General features: G+C 46.7%; 1 protein-coding gene across 8 annotated transcripts in view; it reads right to left on the reverse strand.

Moving 5' to 3' along the window:
* Nucleotides 1–18,344, reverse strand: part of SOX5 (SRY-box transcription factor 5) — a 766,948-nt gene that overhangs the window by 468,865 nt on the left and 279,739 nt on the right. The gene's annotated exons all lie outside the window — the stretch shown is intronic.

Raw genomic sequence — 18,344 nt, forward strand, 5'->3', positions numbered from 1 at the left:
GCCCTGACCATTAGGTCCAGTTGTGACCGACTCTTGGGTTGCGGCACTCATCTCGCTTTACTGGCCAAGGAAGCCGACGTTCAGCTTCCGGGTCATGTGGCCAGCATGACTAAGCCACTTCTGATGAACCAGAGCAGCGAATGGAAACGCCGTTTACCTTCCCACTGGAGCGGTACCTATTTATCTACTTGCACTTGATGTGCTTTTGAACTGCTAGGTTGGCAGGAGCAGGGACCAAGCAACGGGAGCTCACTCCGTCGCGGGGATTTGAACCGCCAACCTTCTGATCGGCAAGTCCTAGGCTCTGTGGTTTAACCCACAGTGCCACCCGCGTCAGTAGAATAATAATATTGCCTTGGAATTTTGTAGAGCTTCCTATACCAGAATACCAAAGATTAATGGGGCTGTGCCTTCTTTGGCAACCTCTTTTAATTTATTATTAATATTTTGTCTTCTTGCCTCACTTGCAAATTCTCAACATAGGGAGCTGCTTTGCACCCATAAGTCCCACCTTGTAAATTTTGAACTCAAAGGGAACATTGTGGTCACATCTGCACCATATATTTACAGACCCTTCAAGTGTCCCTATTTTCCCAGGACAGTCCTAGATTTACAGAAGTCATCCGGGTTAACTCAAGCACACCATTGTCACGCCGTTCCCAAATCACACCACATTTCATATATCTTCCAATGGTGAAACGATTTCACCATTTACACAGATCTCACTTGACACTTCACTGCAAAAGAGGTGTCCTATTTAGCATCAAGAAACAGCATTATAAAGGTCACATACATATTTCCTTTGGATGAGGTTGCTTCTAATGACAAATGCAAATGTCAGAAGATCCTAGCAAAACTGCATTGTTCTTGTGTGGAAATTCAGAGATTCTTGAATTAGACTCCATGAGTCACTGGCATCCAAAAGGTAAAAATGGAAATTCCTGGAAAATGTAGCTGATGGGGAATACTTCACTCTTTAATACATGTGATCTGTTAGAGCTGAATTAATAAGCTATCACTAAAGAAAGATCGTTGGGATCTCACGAACTGGATTGCCATTGTTGTTAAGTTAAATAAACCCAAATTGGTTAAGTAAGGAAGGAAGGAAGGAAGGAAGGAAGGAAGGAAGGAAGGAAGGAAGATCCTGGGACTGAAGCTTCTGTAGATATCATGTTTTCTAAACAAGTAGGTTGACACCAACCAGTTGATGGCATGAAAGGTCAACCAAGTCAAGTGGTTTCCTGAGGTCCAGAAGCAATCAAAGAACCACTAACTCAGTCTTGCAAACTTGACTTTCATTGGGTGTGAGTTCCAGCCCACTGTAGGCCAATATTCATTACTTCCCATGAGACCACGACTTGCACCAAATGGGTGTACGGCCCAAAATCTCATGGCAAACTTTCCAAGTGTCCCTATTTTCCAGGGATAGTCCCAGATTTACAGGAGCCATCCCAGTTTTTGATTTGATCCCAGAATGTCCTGCTTTTCCTTAAAAAGGTAAAGGGACCCCTGACCATTAGGTCCAGTCATGACCGACTCTGGGGTTGAGGCACTCATCTCGCTTTATTGGTCGAGGGAGCTGGCGTACTGCTTCCGGATCATGTGGCCAGCATGACTAAGCCGCTTCTGGCGAACCAGAGCAGCGCATGGAAACGCCATTTACCTTCCCACTGGAGCAGTACCTATTTATCTACTCCAATTTTCATTGGAGAAATGTTGGACGGTTGCAAAAAATGTGTATACCAGGCAAAAGTTCATATTTATATTAGGTGAAATTTGCACTTAACCTCTGGTGAATTTTCACGAGGATTTTAACAAAAGAAAAGAATTCACAGACCAATGTGAGGAACCAAACTGGAAAAACGAGAAGCTGGGAGCAACTGAAAATGATGCACACACACCCCAGTCACAACCTGCTCAGGCTATCTGAACCACCAGTGATTTGGCTAACCTTTCACTCTCCCCAAACATCACCTAAATGTGCCTCTCAAAACTGTCTCCAGCAAGAATGTCAAATCATCTCTTCCGCAGTCCAGCAAAAGTTTCACCACTTGATTCCACTGGCGGTATAAACTGATCTTTGCTTTCATGCACATGTTTGAACCTTGGAGTCTGCAGCACATTCTACCTGCCAGCTCACCTTGCACTTGAGTTGGCCGCCCACAAATTTTCACTCCATTGTCATCTCTTGGCCAGTTTTCAAATCACAAGAAGACTCTTTCTGACACTCTGGGGTTACCAGGTTTCCTAAACAACTTCCTGTGAAAGGACTTACTAAAAAGCATTTTCGACATCTGAATAATTCACAGCCAGAGCTCGTCTTCATCCTACTATTTTGCTACGTCTTTAGAAGACGAAGGGGAAGGGGGGAAAAACGCACACAATTCTAATTAGTTGGTGTTTGTACAGCGCTTTGAAGATGAAACGAACTACTGTGCTTGAGTATTATTATTGCAATGCCTGGGGCACCATCTCCAATTTGCTTCTCAGAAAACTGAACATGATCCAAGAGCAGTTTGCACAGGAGCCAAGGCAAGGAATCCCAATTACTACCTCTGTGTTGTCAGGAAGCTACATGGGTAAGCCAGCCCTTCCAATAAGCAAGTGTCACTCCCACCCCAAGGGCAACACAAGACATTTGGCTGTCTGTGGTGAGGAATAACATGGCTCAGCCTCTTGATCCATCTACAGAAGGTGACCAGATTGGCAGCTCAATTATACTTCAGCATGGGCAACAGGCTAGCTTACGGCTTGCTCAGAAGGCCACATGGAACACCCTATCATCATAGAATTGTAGAGTTGGTAGGGACCCTGAGGGTCATCTAGTCCAGCCCCCAGCAAAGCAGGAATCTCAGCTAAAGCATCCATGGCAGATGGCCATCCAACCTCTGCTTAAAATATGGTTACCAGATTTTCCCCAATGAATCTGGGGACACTTTTCTTTTTCTTTATTTTTTGAAGCTGAGTAGCAACAGGGAGTCAGTAGTGGGGATGGTGAGGCAAAAGACCCTGGGCCCAAGCACACAGGCATATTGTATAAACATGCAAAGCCCTTCTTTTGCACCCCATGAAACATAAACACGCAGAGTTTTTTAAAAACTGGGCAATGGCGCACCGCCCACTCGTGACTCCTGAGCCTTCCCTGATCTCCTGCCCCCTTCCCCCTTTGTTCTGACAGATCAGGGGAGGCTTGGGAGTCACGGGCGGGTGGCTGTTGCCCAGGAGGGGTGCAAGACACACGGTTTCTCTACCAGGCAAGGTGCAAAGCCCTTCTTTCGCACCCTGTGAAACATAAATGCGCAGAGTTTTTTAAAAACTGGACAACGGCCGCCCACCCACAACTCCCGAGCTTCCCCCATCAGTCAAAACGAGGGGGGGGGGCAGGAGATCTGTACCACTGGACATCCCCGGTTCCCCTTCAGCAGTGGCGGCAGCAGTGGCAGTCAGCAGCCCGGAACCAGCCTGGTAGCGCAGTTGGCTCTGGCTGGCTTCAGGAGCTGCTCGCTGCTTTGGCACCCGCCATTTTTCCTCTCTAGAAGTCCCCATATGATGGGTTGCGCACAAGACACATCATATGGGGACTTCCAGTGAGGGAAAATGGCGGGCGCCGTGGCAGCAAGCAGTGAGCAGCTCCTGAAGCCAGCCAGAGCCAACTGCGCTACCAGGCTGGCTCAGGGCTGCTGAGGCTGCCGCTGCCACGTTTCCCGGGGACAGATGTGCAAATCTGGGGACATTCTGGGGACAGATTTGCAAAACCGGGTACTGTCCCCGGAAACGGGGGACATCTGGTAACCCTAGCTTAAAAACCTCTCAGCAAGGAGAGTCCACAACCTCCCGGAGGAGACTGTACCACTGTCAAACAACCGTAGCACCTCTGTAGCATTTCCACACACAAAAATAAAAGGAAGGGCCGTAGCCTGGTGGTAGAGCATCTGCTTTGCACACAGAAGGTCCTAGGTTCAATCCCCAGCATCTCCAGATAAGGCTGAGGGAAAATCCCTGTCTGAAACCTCGGCAAGCCCCTGCCAGTCAGTGTCAACCATATGAAGATAGATGGACCACTGAACCTGACCCAGTATAAGGCAGCCTGCTGTAGTTTCTAAGCATTTCCCCCATTACCTTATTTTGTAGACAAGCTTACAAACAGCAGCGCTGTTCGACGGGAGGAAAGCCAGGATTTATTTATTTGTGTGTGTGTGGCACATGCTACGTTCTGAGTTTCAAGCCTGGCAAAGCTCCCCGTGTTATGAATTTTTTTGGTTTCTCCTCCTGACTTCTTCCCTGTCACTACAGCGCGTTTGTTTTCGTTTGGTGTTTTCAAGCACGGGTTGCGGTAATGTCTGTCCCGTGCGCGCCACTTGCTCAATCGCTCGCTCGCTCTGTTTTGAAGCGCGAGTGGCTCATTCCCCAAGTCTCATCGTTGCGTTTTGGCCCAGTCTCCTAACAGGAAATGCGAGATTTATTTTATCTGGCTTGAACGACATTGTTCCTTCCTGGCTACTGGTGTTACTTCGCTCTGAATAACATGGCTTGGTGCTCACAGCTACCTAAGGTCAAAGCCGGAGGGTAATAGGCACATTTAAGAGCAGCGGGAAGCGAAGGAAGAGAAAGCAATGGGGAGCGTCAGGACGTGGGGGTGGCAGTAAGAGGGGAGTAGCAAAGAAGCAATGAAAGAGCCTTCTCTCGCAGCCGTAAAGTTGCCACGGTTAGGAAAAAGCAATGTGTGGTGTAGTAGCTCTGACAGCAAGATCCTATATATGTTTTCTCAATAGTTGTCCCATTGACTTCAATGGGTTTTGCTTTCAAGTAAGGGAGGGGGGATGATGCAAACCTACCAAGTGTCTCTATTTTCCAGGGACAGTCCTGGATTTACATAAGCCGTCCCGGTTTCTGATTTGATCCTGGAATGTCCTGCCGTTCCTTTGGATGTCCCTATTTTCACCAGAGAAATGTCGGAGGGCATGGAGTTATGTAAAGGTCAAGTCAAGGAGATAAATAACTATACAACCTTTAGAAGACATCGGAAGGCAGTCCTACATAGGAAAGTTGTAAATGTTTTATATATGTTGGAAGATGCTCAAGAGTGGATGGAGGCAGTCCAGTTAGTGGGGCAGATGATGATGATGATGATTGAATAGGCTGTCCCTATTTTCATCTGAGAAATGTTGGAGGGTATGCAGATGTTGCAAAACATTTGGTTGAAATTAATCCAGCTTGTTTTGAGCGTATATAAAAATATTTTTTCAAGAAGAACTATCCTTTAGGTGTTTCCCACACCCACAGACCCACCTGGGGATAGTCAAGAAAGGTTTGTTGTTGTTGTGATACACACACACACACACACACACACACACACACACACACGACACAGACACACACGGCTGCCCCCTCTGCTTGTGTTGCTTGCCAACTCCAGCTACCCCACCTCGCGAAACCGCCTCCCTTTACGCCCCCCATCTTTCCCTCTCTCCCTGCCCTAATTTCATGTAAATCCAGAGGTTTGTGATGTGGCACTACAAATTCTCCAGTGGTTGCTAACTGTTGACAGCCTGACTTTTTTATGTATATAGGAATATCTAGCTAGCTAGCTTTATACACTCACACACAGGCACATGTTGAATTTAGTGTGAGACAAGACTGAGCTATGTGAACCAATATAATCTGACTCAATACAGTGGTACCTCGTGTTAAGTGCTTAATTTGTTATGGTGGTCTGTTCTTAACCTGAAACTGTTCTTAACCTGAAGCACCACTTTAGCTAATTGGGCCTCCCACTGCCACCATGCCACCGGAGTACAATTTCTGTTCTCATCCTGAAGCAAAGTTCTTAACCCAAAGTTTTATTTCTGGGTTAGTGAAGTCTGTAACCTGAAGCGTATGTAACCTGAAGCGTATGTAACCCGAGGTACCACTGTATAAGGCAGCTTCCCATGTTCCTATGTAAACTTTCTGCATTAGACACCACCTTTGGGAGATTCAGGAATTCACCCTACTTTTAAGTCATTTTACTTCACTGAATGCCATTCTCCACATTCCACCAGTCTAAGGAAGACAAACAGCTTGACTGTGGCATATCCTCGTGCATCTGTTGCGACACGTCTGATAGAAACTGCACCGGTGCAGTTTGCTCATGCTCTATGGAGAGCCATCTGGCTGCAAGCAAACCTGCCCAGGACCCTTGATTTTCTTCCTCTTTTTCTTTTTTTTCAAAATAAAACTGCATGCTGGGGAACTAAAGAGATCACCAGGCTGCTGGGATAGTTGCCAGATGGTAGTTCAGGTATGTTTATGAGATGAAGTTTCTTATTTTTTATATGTCTGCGTGTTTTGACACTGTTCGCCTAGAGGCAAGGAACATGAAAAGAGCTACTAAGGGCCTCTCAACCACAGAAGGTGCCCATCAGGCCCCAATTTATCTCATGAGAACAAGGCTGGGGCCTTTCTTCAGCCCAAGGCAATCCCCGCAGGAGTCCCATGCTAGAGGCAAAAGTGGGTGGGGCGGCAAATGTATGTCGTTGCTCTTTTCAAAACTTTGATCAACTCGGCTAGTTTCTATGGACATTTAAAGCTATGCCAGATCTATACCCTGTTCAGAACTGAGGTTGCTGCCGCCGCTCTTCCTAAGGTTGGCAGAGGAAAAGCAAACCTTTAAATTTATACTCTCTGCCAGGTTGCCAGCAGGGCTTATCCACACATTTTGCCACATGGAGGTCAATGCTTTGACGCTCCACATCCAAATGTTTATTATTTCTTTGCCCCGAGCTTTCCCCACAAAAAAACTGCTCTTTAAAGCTGAACAGGAACAAACGTCAATTCTGGATTTTCCGCAGACTGATGTTTGCTCCATTGGGGCAAATGGAGCATGTTTGGATGGAGAAAGCTCCACAGCATGGGAGGAAAAGGGTGCTCGGACATGGAGCTTTAAATCGTGGAGGAAAGATAAGTGTGAATAAGCCCCAAGTTGAATAGGTGTCGGATCCAGCCTAAGTCCCTGCCCCCCCAGTCCTACCCTTGCTCTTCTCTAGAAAAGAGGAGCCAGAGAATGAGGTGTGCTCTGTGTGTGTGTGTGTGTGTGTGTGTGTGTGTGTGTGTGTGTAATGCCTGAGAGATTATAACTGGTCCAGAATAACAAACTCTACAGGCTTGGATGCAGTTTCAGAGCTTGAATCATGTTATGAAATCATGCTTTTTAATTGTAACTGTTTATAGGATGTTTTTGACTGAAACGGCTTCTAGATGTTTTGAATTGAAGCTGTTTTTAGAATGCCTTAACTGTGTTCGCTCAGTTGGCTAGAGCGTGGTGCTGATAATGCCAAGGTTGTAGGTTTGATTGCCGTGTGGGACAACTGCATATTCCTGTATTGCCGGGGGTTGCACTAGATCATCGAATTGTAGAGTTGGCAGGGACTATGAGGGCTCATCTAGCCCAACCCCCGGCAATACAGGAATCTTTTGCCCAACGTGGGATTCGAACCCACAGCCCTGAGATTCAGAGTCTCCTGCTCTACTGACTGAGCTCTCCCAGGCCTGTCTGGGCCCCTTCCAACTCGACAATACTATGATTCTGTGAGTGCTTTTCTGCTTTAAAAAAACGTGGATATGTTTGCTGCCCTGGGCTCCTTCAGGAAGGCAGGCAGGATATAAACCCAACAAACAAATATGTATCTGCTCTGGAGGGAACATGTTATTTAATTATTTAACACATGGGTGGTGCTGTGGGTTAAACCACAGAGCCTAGGACTTGCCGATCAGAAGGTCGGCGGTTTGAATCCCTGCGACGGGGTGAGCTCCCGTTGCTCGGTCCTTGCTCCTGCCAACCTAGCAGTTCGAAAGCACATCAAAGTGCAAGTAGATAAATAGGTACCGCTCTGGTGGAAAGGTAAATGGTGTTTTTGTGCGCTGCTCTGGTTCGCCAGAAGCGGCTTAGTCATGCTGGCCACATGACCTGGAAGCTGTACGCCGGTTCCCTTGGCCAATAAAGCTAGATGAGCGCTGCAACCCCAGAGTTGGCCACGACTGGACCTAATGGTCAGGGGTCCCTTTACCTTTAATCTCACTGCCCCCTTGCCCTAATGGACCTAATGGCCAGGGGTCCTTTTTATTATTCGTTGAGGGAAGAACACTCAAAAGGTCCCAGATACAATTCCTAGCACCTTCAGAGACGGCTAAGAAAAGACTTGCGCTTGAAACCCTGGAAAGCTGTTGCCAGTCAGTGTGGACAACACTCAGCTTGATGGACCAACAGTCTGGCTTAGTATAAGGTCTCCCACCTAGCCCTAAGATTCACCATGTTCCTTCATTTTACGTATATTTCTATTTTATTAGTTTGCTTTCTTTGCACCGAGTGAGCAAAGCTAAAAACTTGCCGAATATTGTACTTATTATTGGCACTCACTCATTGTTCTTTAAGAAATGGAAGATTTTCAAGGGGAAAATAAAGCACTGGACTGAAACATCACCGACTGAAGCAGGTATTCATCCCCTGCATCACTTTCAGAGAACCCAAATTAAGACGAAATCCAATTGACCTCAGCTCAGTCTGCACGAGACTCTTAATCTTAGGGTTGTGAGTTTGAGACCCACTTTGGACAAAAGATTCCTGCATTTCAGGGGGTTGGACTAGATGACCCTCATGGTCCCTTCTAACTCTTTGATTCTAAGGCAGCTTCCTAGGTTCTTATGTTGCTGTTGTTTTCAGAACATTTTTGTCCCACAGGATGCGTCTCTTTAGCCCGATAGAGCTTCATGAAGCAGGCTCTCTCACTGCTCTGGACACTTCCCATGGACATCCCAACGACGGGACCCTCCTCAACACATTTCCCTTTCATTTCCTGCCTCCTGTTTCTTTCCAGGAGTCCTCCATAGGCCAGAGCTTTATTACAGTGAGGTCAAGACAGCAGAGGTTTGGAAGAAAACTGCCTCGTCAGTTTCCGAGCAAAACCCAACACACAGAGAAAAGGCTACTTCTAGTCCTGATTGCTACTGGAAATCAGCATATGATTATGACTGGGGAGGGCAGGGGAAGGAAGAGTGTTGTTAGCATGTCTCATTTAAATACACGCGCAGGGACTTTGCTCTGTCTCCCCCTTCACTTTAGGTAAGGTAATTATTATGGAAACTGTCAGCTGGGTTATTAATTAGGCAGCCATGAAGATAACACACACCGTCTCCCCCAATAAGCCTTGGCATGAGGGCAAACAGAGGCTGTTGGCAGGAAGGCGCAGAGAGAGAGAGAGAAAGAGAGTGGCATGGGCTGCAGAGCCTTGCCATGGCCAAGCCCTCTTGACACAGAAGGGTTTCCCTTCCCTCTGCCAGTGCCTCGCTCGACGCCAGCTCGGCTGCCTTCCCCACTTCCAACAATGGCTCTCCTCCATGTTGGCAACCGGAGAGCCTCGCAGAAGAAAATACGAAATTGCTCTTGGAAAAAAAGAGTGTGAGTGGAAGGAAGAGGAGCGAGCCAAGATAGAGGGATCCAAATGGAAGCTCCCACACTCTTAAATGTCACTCGAAAATATCACACACACGTGTGTGTGCCTGCACACACACACACACACACACACAGACAGAGCCAGCTCTGTCCACAATGAGACACAAGAGATGGCAACTGCACCGGTGGGTGATGTGAAATACCTAGAGAGATGTGGTACAACTGAAGCAAAACGCCCGTCGACTCACTTCAGTAGCAGATTTCTTTACCTGCTTCAAGAACAGAACTAAGGCTTCTGGATAATGATTCCTGGCCTGAAAACAAAAAAGCGATAAGGATGCTAATGATAGATTTATCATGAGCACTTTAATCATTTCTGCTTTGTCCTCCTCATAGGTTTCTTTAGAAAAGAACAGGAGACATATTCGTAAACATTTTTAACATGGAGGGGGAAGGATCAGCCACGGGATGTTGGAAACCAGAGCGGGAACGGTGGAAGTGAAAGGTGTGTCTGAGGAATTTTAAAGAAAAATCTCACATGGATTTGTGGATATTGTGCGGTTGGATGTTGCAAAAGGCTAGGGGGGGGGAATGGAAGGGTGGAGTAAAGAAGGAGTAAAGAAGGAAATGCCACATTTATTCCATTTATATCCCAGCTTTTTCTCCAAGGAGCTGAAAGTGGCACACATGGTTCTCTCGCTCCTCATTTAATCACTACAAAAAAAACAAAAAAACCCCTGTGAGATAAGGTAGGCTGAGAGGCCATGACTGGCCCAAAGTCACCAGAGTGTGGAGGATTTGAACTCTGGACTCCCAGGCCCTAGTCCAACACTCTAAACACTTACGCTGCACTGTCTCCTCCATGATCTTGGAATAGGCAGGGTGCATGTTGTACACAGGAAACAAAAGACAGCTGAATTTCACATGCAAAAATTGGCCTGTCATTTGTTTAAATCTCAGAGCGAGTCTCACATTTTCTCCTTACAAACCACTGTAAAACCGAGGTCTAGTGGAAGAATACAGAAACCTACACAGTCCATTCACAGCTGATTAAAAGAAAGGGTACAGTGGTACCTCGGGTTAAGAACTTAATTTGTTTTGGAGGTCCGTTCTTAACCTGAAACTGTTCTTAACCTGAGGTACCACTTTAGCTAATGGGCATAGCTGTCAATGTTTCCCTTTTTTAAAGGGAAATTCCCTTATTCCGAATAGGATTCCTCGCAAGAAAAGGGGAAAGTTGACAGCTATGCTAATGGGGCCTCCCGCTGTTGCCACACTGCCGCTGCGCGATTTCTGTTTCATCCTGAAGCAAAGTTCTTAACCTGAGGTACTATTTCTGGGTTGGCAGAGTCTGTAACCTGAAGTGTCTGTAACCCGATATCTGTATTCCCAGATAACCATGCCATGAGAGTCCAAGGGGTTTCATCCAACTACTCAAAGTAGACCTGTGAAAGTTGCGGGCTCTGAGTAACTTAGGTTCCTGGGTCTACTATGTGTAGGACTTAGCTGGGGGGGGGGGACAAACAAACCCAGATGTGGTGGGGTTCAAGATTCACCACAGTCAGCACTCACACCTTAAACATTGCCCATCTCTATTCATCTCTCTTCCAGCTTATACTTAAAGAAAACCACTCCTTGGTTGTGATCTTTCCAGTTGAGGGGAAAATCCACAAATCGCGACAGGATGCATGACACAGAAGCCCCGCCCTTCCCATGTAAGGAAGCCGTGGGCAGCCGTACACAGTTCCTCTTATACATTCTCGGGGAAAGCCTTGGAAAATAGTCTAGCAGCCCTGGGATTTCCATTAGCTCTCTCTCTCTCTGACTGCACATCTCTCCCAGCTCTGCCCTGCACCACCACATGGGCACACCCATGTCATAGTAGAATACCAAGTCACCCAGAAGGTCTAAAAAGCTGTAACAAGCAGCCTTTAAGTCATCCACATTTTCAGGACTGGTCTCCCTCCCCACCTCTGGCAAAGAGAGCCAAACCATGGAAGGGAGAAGGGGGTGGGGAGCCATGTGTTTTTCTCCTTGATCTGCGCAGCCTTCGGTGCTCCAGAGTAAGCACTGCCAGAACAGGAGAAGTGCATTATGCTAACTATTCTGCCGCGGCTCGGCGGTGCTAAAGGTAAGATGTAACGCAGCGCAGCTTTTATTCGCCAGGATTCCCCTCAGGCAGCCTCTGTTAAAAGGGTTAATGACAGATGTTTCCATTAAACCTGACCTACCTCTTAATTTCGCAGCCGCCTGACAATATCCCTGCCTCTGTGCTTATTTGCATGGGCAAACAGAGTCGCTCCATGACATGCCACACACACACGCGTGCACCCAAATGTCAACCCATTCTTTTTTATATATAAAAAACAACAACAGTGTTGATCTGCACCCATGTGTGCATTTCCCCCTCAATAAAATAAAAATAACAAGAGCCTTTTTTTTAAAAAAAGTGTTCCTATACACAGGGAATTCAGAAGCACAGAAACTATATAAATGAATGTAGTTATGCCCTTCAGAAGTATTCGGACTACCTGTTGCCTACCCCTTGAATACTTCTGATGGCCCTTTTCACATCTGCACATCATCACTTTTGGGGAGAGATTCTTTAGCCGCGATTCCTGCATTGCAGGGGGTCGGACTAGATCGGGCTTCCTCAAACTTGGCCCTCCAGATGTTTTTGGAATACTGCAATGCGCTCTATGAGGGGCTACCTTTGAAGGTGACCTACAACTAATCCAGAATGCGGCAGCTAGACCGGTGACTGGGAGCGGCCGCCGAGACCATATAACACTGGTCTTGAAAGACCTACACTGGCTCCCAGTATGTTTTCGAGCACAATTCAAAGTGTTGGTGCTGACCTTTAAAGCCCTAAACGGCCTCGGCCCAGTATACCTGAAGGAGCGTCTCCACCCCCATCGTTCTACCCGGACACTGAGGTCCAGCGCCGAGGGCCTTCTGGCGGTTCCCTCACTGCGAGAAGCCAAGTTACAGGGAACCAGGCAGAGGGCCTTCTCGGTAGTGGCACCTGCCCTGTGGAACGCCCTCCCACCAGCTGTCAAAGAGAAGAACAACTACCAGACTTTTAGAAGACATCTGAAGGCAGCCCTGTTTAGGGAAATACAGACCACTGTATTTTATTACTTTGTTGGAAGCTGCCCAGAGTGGCTGGGGAAACCCAGCCAGCTGGGCGGTGTATAAATAATAAATTATTATTACTACTATTATTATAATTATAATTATAATTATAATTATTATTATTATTATTATTATTATTATTATTATTATTATTATTATTTTGGCCTACAACTCCCATGATCCCTAGCTAGCAGGACCAGTGGTCAGGGATAATGAGAACTGTAGTCTCAAAACATCTGGAGGGCCGAGTTTGAGGAAGCCTGGACTAGACGGTGACTCCTTGGGTCCCTTCCAGCTCTACAGAGCCAGGAGTCTAAAATACTTCTGCTTGAGAGCCTAGCTGCAAATATGCCCCTTTGAAGGCAAACTGAGACTCGCACCAAACCCAGCCAGCATGGCCCATTGTCAGGGTGGTAGGAGTTGTGGTTCAAAACATCTGGAGTTTACCAGGTTGTGGGAGGCAACCAGAAGACCTCAGGTTCTCCATCCCAGACCTACGGTTTAAAGTGGCACAGCCCAGACTCTCACCAGCTTCGTTTTCTGTAAGGTATAGAATGGTTTTAAGACCTCTGTTGGAAAAGCCTCCCACAACTGCAAATGGCACCATCCCTTTGGGAGAAGACACCATCAAACTCTCGGAAATTAGAGTTGCTTTTGTAGCGCAGAGATAGCCTAAAGCAAAAACTACCCTTCCGAGATCCTAACTAACAAGAAGATGAACAACAGTAAAAGCCAAACTAACTTTTGGTATACCATTTGGGGGAAAATTATATTGGAAGAAGTGTCCAAGTGTGTGTGTGTGTGTGTTTGTGTGTGTGTGTGTACACACCTTGTATGAAAATGTAAAGGATTGCATACACAACACACAAATCTTACCTGTCCAGGTGACTAAAATTGCTACACGGAATCTAGAAGATACAGATGGATCGTCCAAAGGGTCTTCTAAACATTACTGACCCCTAGAGGCACTGGAATGAACTGATTCACCATCCACACTAGGTTGAAAAGATGAATTGTGCTTGTGAGAGAAAGAGAAATCTCTGCTGAGCACAGACACATGGAATGGCCTCTCAGAGAAACAGCCACACGGATCAGAAAGACCCACGGAACACACACTTCTAAACTTGGCCTGAGCAATCGAGGCAAACATGTCCACCCATCCGTGTAAGGTCACCTGCGGAGAATTTAGGCAACCTCCTGCACATGCCGATTGCCTGGGACTTAAAAATGGGGGAGAAGATCAAGAACGTGGTTTGCCACGGAAACATAGTGTAGCTGGCAGGCTGAATACAACGTGATGGGCGGCATGAAATGCAGGTATCCTCTAAAATGAGCCCTGGCCCTTTAAACTACCAGCCTAGGGAAGATTCATAAGCCTGAAGAATACAAAGCACAACAGAGCCCTCTCATGCATTATTCATATTTTGTTGGTCATCGTTCATTCACGCATTCATTCATGAACATAGGAAGCTGCTGTATACTGAGCCAAGACACTGGAACATCTAAGTCAGCCTCTCTCAACCTGTGCGTCCCCAGATGTTGTTGAACTACAACTCCCATCACTCCTACCTAGCAAGGCCAGAGCTCAGGGATGATGGGAGTTGTAGTCCAACAACATCTGGGGATCCACAGGTTGAGAACCACTAATCTAAGTCTACACTGCCAGCACTGGCCGGCAGCAGCTCTCCTTGTGCAGGGGACATTCCTGCCTGGAGATGCCTGAAGCTGGAGCTGGGATCCCCTGTATCCAAAGCAGGTGTTTTCTCATTGATCTGCAGCTCTTCTTCTTAGTTTACTTATAGGTGGGCTACAATAATATAATATAAGGTAAGGTAAAGGGACCCCTGACCATTTGGTCCAGTTTTGGCCGACTCTGGGGTTGTGGCGCTCATCTCGCTTTATTGGCCGAGGGTGCCGGTGTACAGCTTCCGGGTCATGTGACCAGCATGACTAAGCCGCTTCTGGGGAACCAGAGCAGTGCACAGAAACGCCGTTTACCTTCCCGCTGGAGTGGTACCTATTTGTCTACTTACACTTTGACATGCTTTTGTACTGCTAGGTTGGCAGGAGCAGGGACCGAGCAACGGGAACTCACCCCGTTGCGGGGATTCGAACCGTGACCTTCTGATAGGAAAGTCCTAGGCTCTGTGGTTTAACCCACAGCGCCACCTGCGTCCAATAATATAGTTCAATATTAAAATCAGTCAAAACAGTTTATGCTGGAAGAATGGGGTGGGTCCTACATGTGTATCCCAGTTGTCAGAGCCAGCATAGCGAGGTATGTGCTCAGTAAATGGCAAAAGCCACAAAATGAAGGTGCCGGCTGCACTCTGCGAGGAGGGAATTGAACAGTTTAGGGGCTGCCACACAGAATGGCCTCTCTTGGGCTGCCACCACTCAAATTTCTCAGGGTGGCAGAACTACCAAGAGATGCCTTTCTGCCACTCTTAACACCTGAAAGGTCCGTAGGGAAGGAGATCATCTTTCGGGATATGTGAACATGCATCACTTAGGGATTTAAACACAGTATGTTTCCGGTCACAATTCAAAATGTTGGTGTTGACCTTCAAAGCCCTAAACAGCTTTGGCCTTGTATACCTAAAAGAGGTATACAAGGTCTCCACCCCCCATCGTTCAGATGGGACACTGAGGTTCAGCTCCGAGGGCCTTCTGGCGGTTCGCTCACAGTGAGACGTGAAGATACAAGGAACCAGACAGAGGACCTTCTCGGTAGTGGCGCCCGCCCTGTGAAATGCCCTCCCGTCAGATGTCAAGGAGATAAACAGCTATATAACATTGAGAAGACATCTGAAGACAGCTGTGTACAGGGAAGTCTTTAGTGTTTGATGCCTTACTGTGTTTTCATATTCTGTTGGAAGCTGCCCAGAGAAGCTAGGACAACTCAGTCAGATGGGTGGGGTACAAATAATAAAAATTATTATTATTATTATTATTATTATTAGGCCACTGGGACACCTCAGTTGGTAGAGTAAGAGAATCTTGATTTCAGGGTAGTGGGTTTGAGCGCCATGTTGGGCCAAAGTTTCCTGCACTGCAGGGGGTAGATGACCCTTGTGGTCGCTTCCAACTGTACAATTTTAGGATTCTATACTTGTATTACTTAGACAGCATCTTAAAAAGCAGAGACATCACCTTGCCAACAAAGGTCCGTATAGTTAAAGCTATGGTTTTCCCAGTAGTGATGTATGGAAGTGAGAGCACCTTCCCCCCGTGTGGTTTCCAACAACTGGTATTCAGAACTGTTACTGCCTGGTCCGAGTTAGACACCAGCCCATCAAGCTCAATGCTGCTTACACAGACTGGCAGCATATCTCCGGGATTTCAGACAGAATTTCCTTCCCGCCCCACCCTACCTGGAGATGCCAGGGACTGAATCCATGACCTTCTTCATGAAAAGCAGCCGCTCTTCCAGAGATCTGGGACTCCCCCTGCCCAACCCGCCAAGTGCCATTACGATCCCATCAAAGTGCAAATTACTGGAGAAAGTATTCCGTTAGCATCGCAAGCTGTGACTTGGCATAGAAAGGAGCGTCGCTGAGCGGAGATATCGGCAAGTATACCGTTTCAGATTAACGTGTGCGCGGAGGGAAAAGCCCCGATTTAGACAGCTCAGCAGGAGCTCGCCCGTCATGTTACATGTTAATTCGGCAAAACTGATACTCCTTGACAACTCCTCGGCGGTTAAGGAGGAGGTAAGCATCCTAATGCTTTGACAGAGCTAACATGTCTCGCGCACTTCTCTGCTGACCCCTCTCTTTCTCTCACCCCCTCTTTCCCCACGTCAAGATTTCATAATACCAGCACAGACACAGAATTCAAACGGCCCGAGACGTCCCCTAGGATTTGCCTACCAACACCGGGAATAGGAAGAGAAAGCTTGCTTGAAATCTGTCTGAAGTTACTCCCAGCCTAAGTGTAGGTAACGTGAGGAACACACACACGTGACATTCGATGAGCATACAATCTGTGTACAGTGGTAGCTTGGTTCTTGAATGGCTTAGCTGACGAACAAAGCGGCCCTCAAACGCCGAAAACCCAGAAGTAAGTGTTCCGGTTTTCGAACGTTTTTTCGGAAGCCGAACATCCTGAGTGCAGGAAACTCCTGCAGCCAATTGGAAGCCACGCCTTGGTTACCAAATGGTTTCAGGAGTCAAACGGACTTCCGGAACAGATTAAGTTCGAGAAACAAGGTTCCGCTGTACCTGCATGCACATCTGGTCAGTTATTCACATGTAATGTTCAACAAGTATACATTCTATGTATCTGTGTAGCTGAGCCAAGCACAGTTATTCAGAAAGTGTAGAATCTGAGTACAGTGGTACCTCAGGTTAAGTACTTGATTCGTTCCGGAGGTCTATTCTTAACCTGAAATTGTTCTTAACCTGAAGCACCACGTTAGCTAATGGGGCCTCCTGCTGCCGCCGCGCTGCCAGAGCACGAATACTGTTCTCATCCTAAAGCAAAGTTCTTAACCGAGGTACTATTTCTGGGTTAGTGGAATCTGTAACCTGAAGCGTATGTAATCCGAGGTACCACTGTACCTGCATAAGGGTTGCGGAATAAATCTGATCCAGTGGACATCTAAAGACACCTAATTTCACCATATTGTTATCCAGTCAAGCTATGTGTACAATAATGCATATATTAGGGTACAGTGTGCATACAAATGCAGTTTAGGTTCTAGGCCAGGGGTAGGCAACCTAAGGCCCGGGGGCCGGATGAGGCCCAATCGCCTTCTCAATCCGGCCCACAGACGGTCTGGGAATCACATTTTTTTACATGAGTAGAATGTGTCCTTTTATTTAAAATGCATCTCTGGGTTATTTGTGGGGCCTGCCTGGTGTTTTTACATGAGTAGAATGTGTGCTTTTATTTAAAATGCATCTCTGGGTTATTAGTGGGGCATAGGAATTCGTTCAATTTTTTTCCTTCAAAATATAGTCCGGCCCCCCACAAGGTCTGAGGGATAGTGGACCGGCCCTCTGCTGAAAAAGTTTGCTGACCCCTGTTCTAGGCGAAAAAATTGCTCTTCTCCCAGGCCTTTGGCTAAGCAAACAATATACAGTGGTACCTCAGGTTACAGACGCTTCAGGTTACAGACTCTGCTAACCCAGAAATAGTACCTTGGGTTAAGAACTTTGCTTCAAGATGAGAACAGAAATCGCTTGGTGGCAGCGCAGCAGCAGCAGGAGGCCCCATTAGCTAAAGTGGTACCTCAGGTTAAGAACAGTTTCGGGTTAAGAACGGACCTCCAGAACGAATTACGGTAAGTTCTTAACCTGAGGTACCACTGTATGTATTTTTTTGTGTTTTTATGCCCCCGTGATCCTTGGATGAAGGACAGTATATAAAGATGAATCCGTTCTGCATTCCACCAAAACTTCTCAGAGCTCAACTGAATAGTACTAATCATCCCTACCTGTTTTGAATGTATAATATCCCCATCATGCTTCGCTGTTTTGCATGTTGCACCTAATCTGCAGCAGGTTGCCATATTTTGGAGAGCATAAAAGATTTTCCGACTTCTATTTTAACTATGGATCGCTATGATGATTCTCATTTTACATACCCATGAAAAAGAGAACGTGTCCTGGAAAAAGAGGATATATGTCAACCCTACTGGGTAACTGTTACCCAGAACAAAATAGAAGGACACTTAAAAACATTTCTGCTAGCTTGAATTATTTTGCAAAACTTCCGAATGATATGTTTCTTGTTTGATATATTTCTGCATTTCCCTTAACGTGAATGCAGAGATTTC

The sequence above is a fragment of the Podarcis liolepis genome (assembly GCF_965112155.1).
Source record: "Podarcis liolepis genome assembly, chromosome: 10".
NCBI lineage: Eukaryota > Metazoa > Chordata > Lepidosauria > Squamata > Lacertidae > Podarcis > Podarcis liolepis.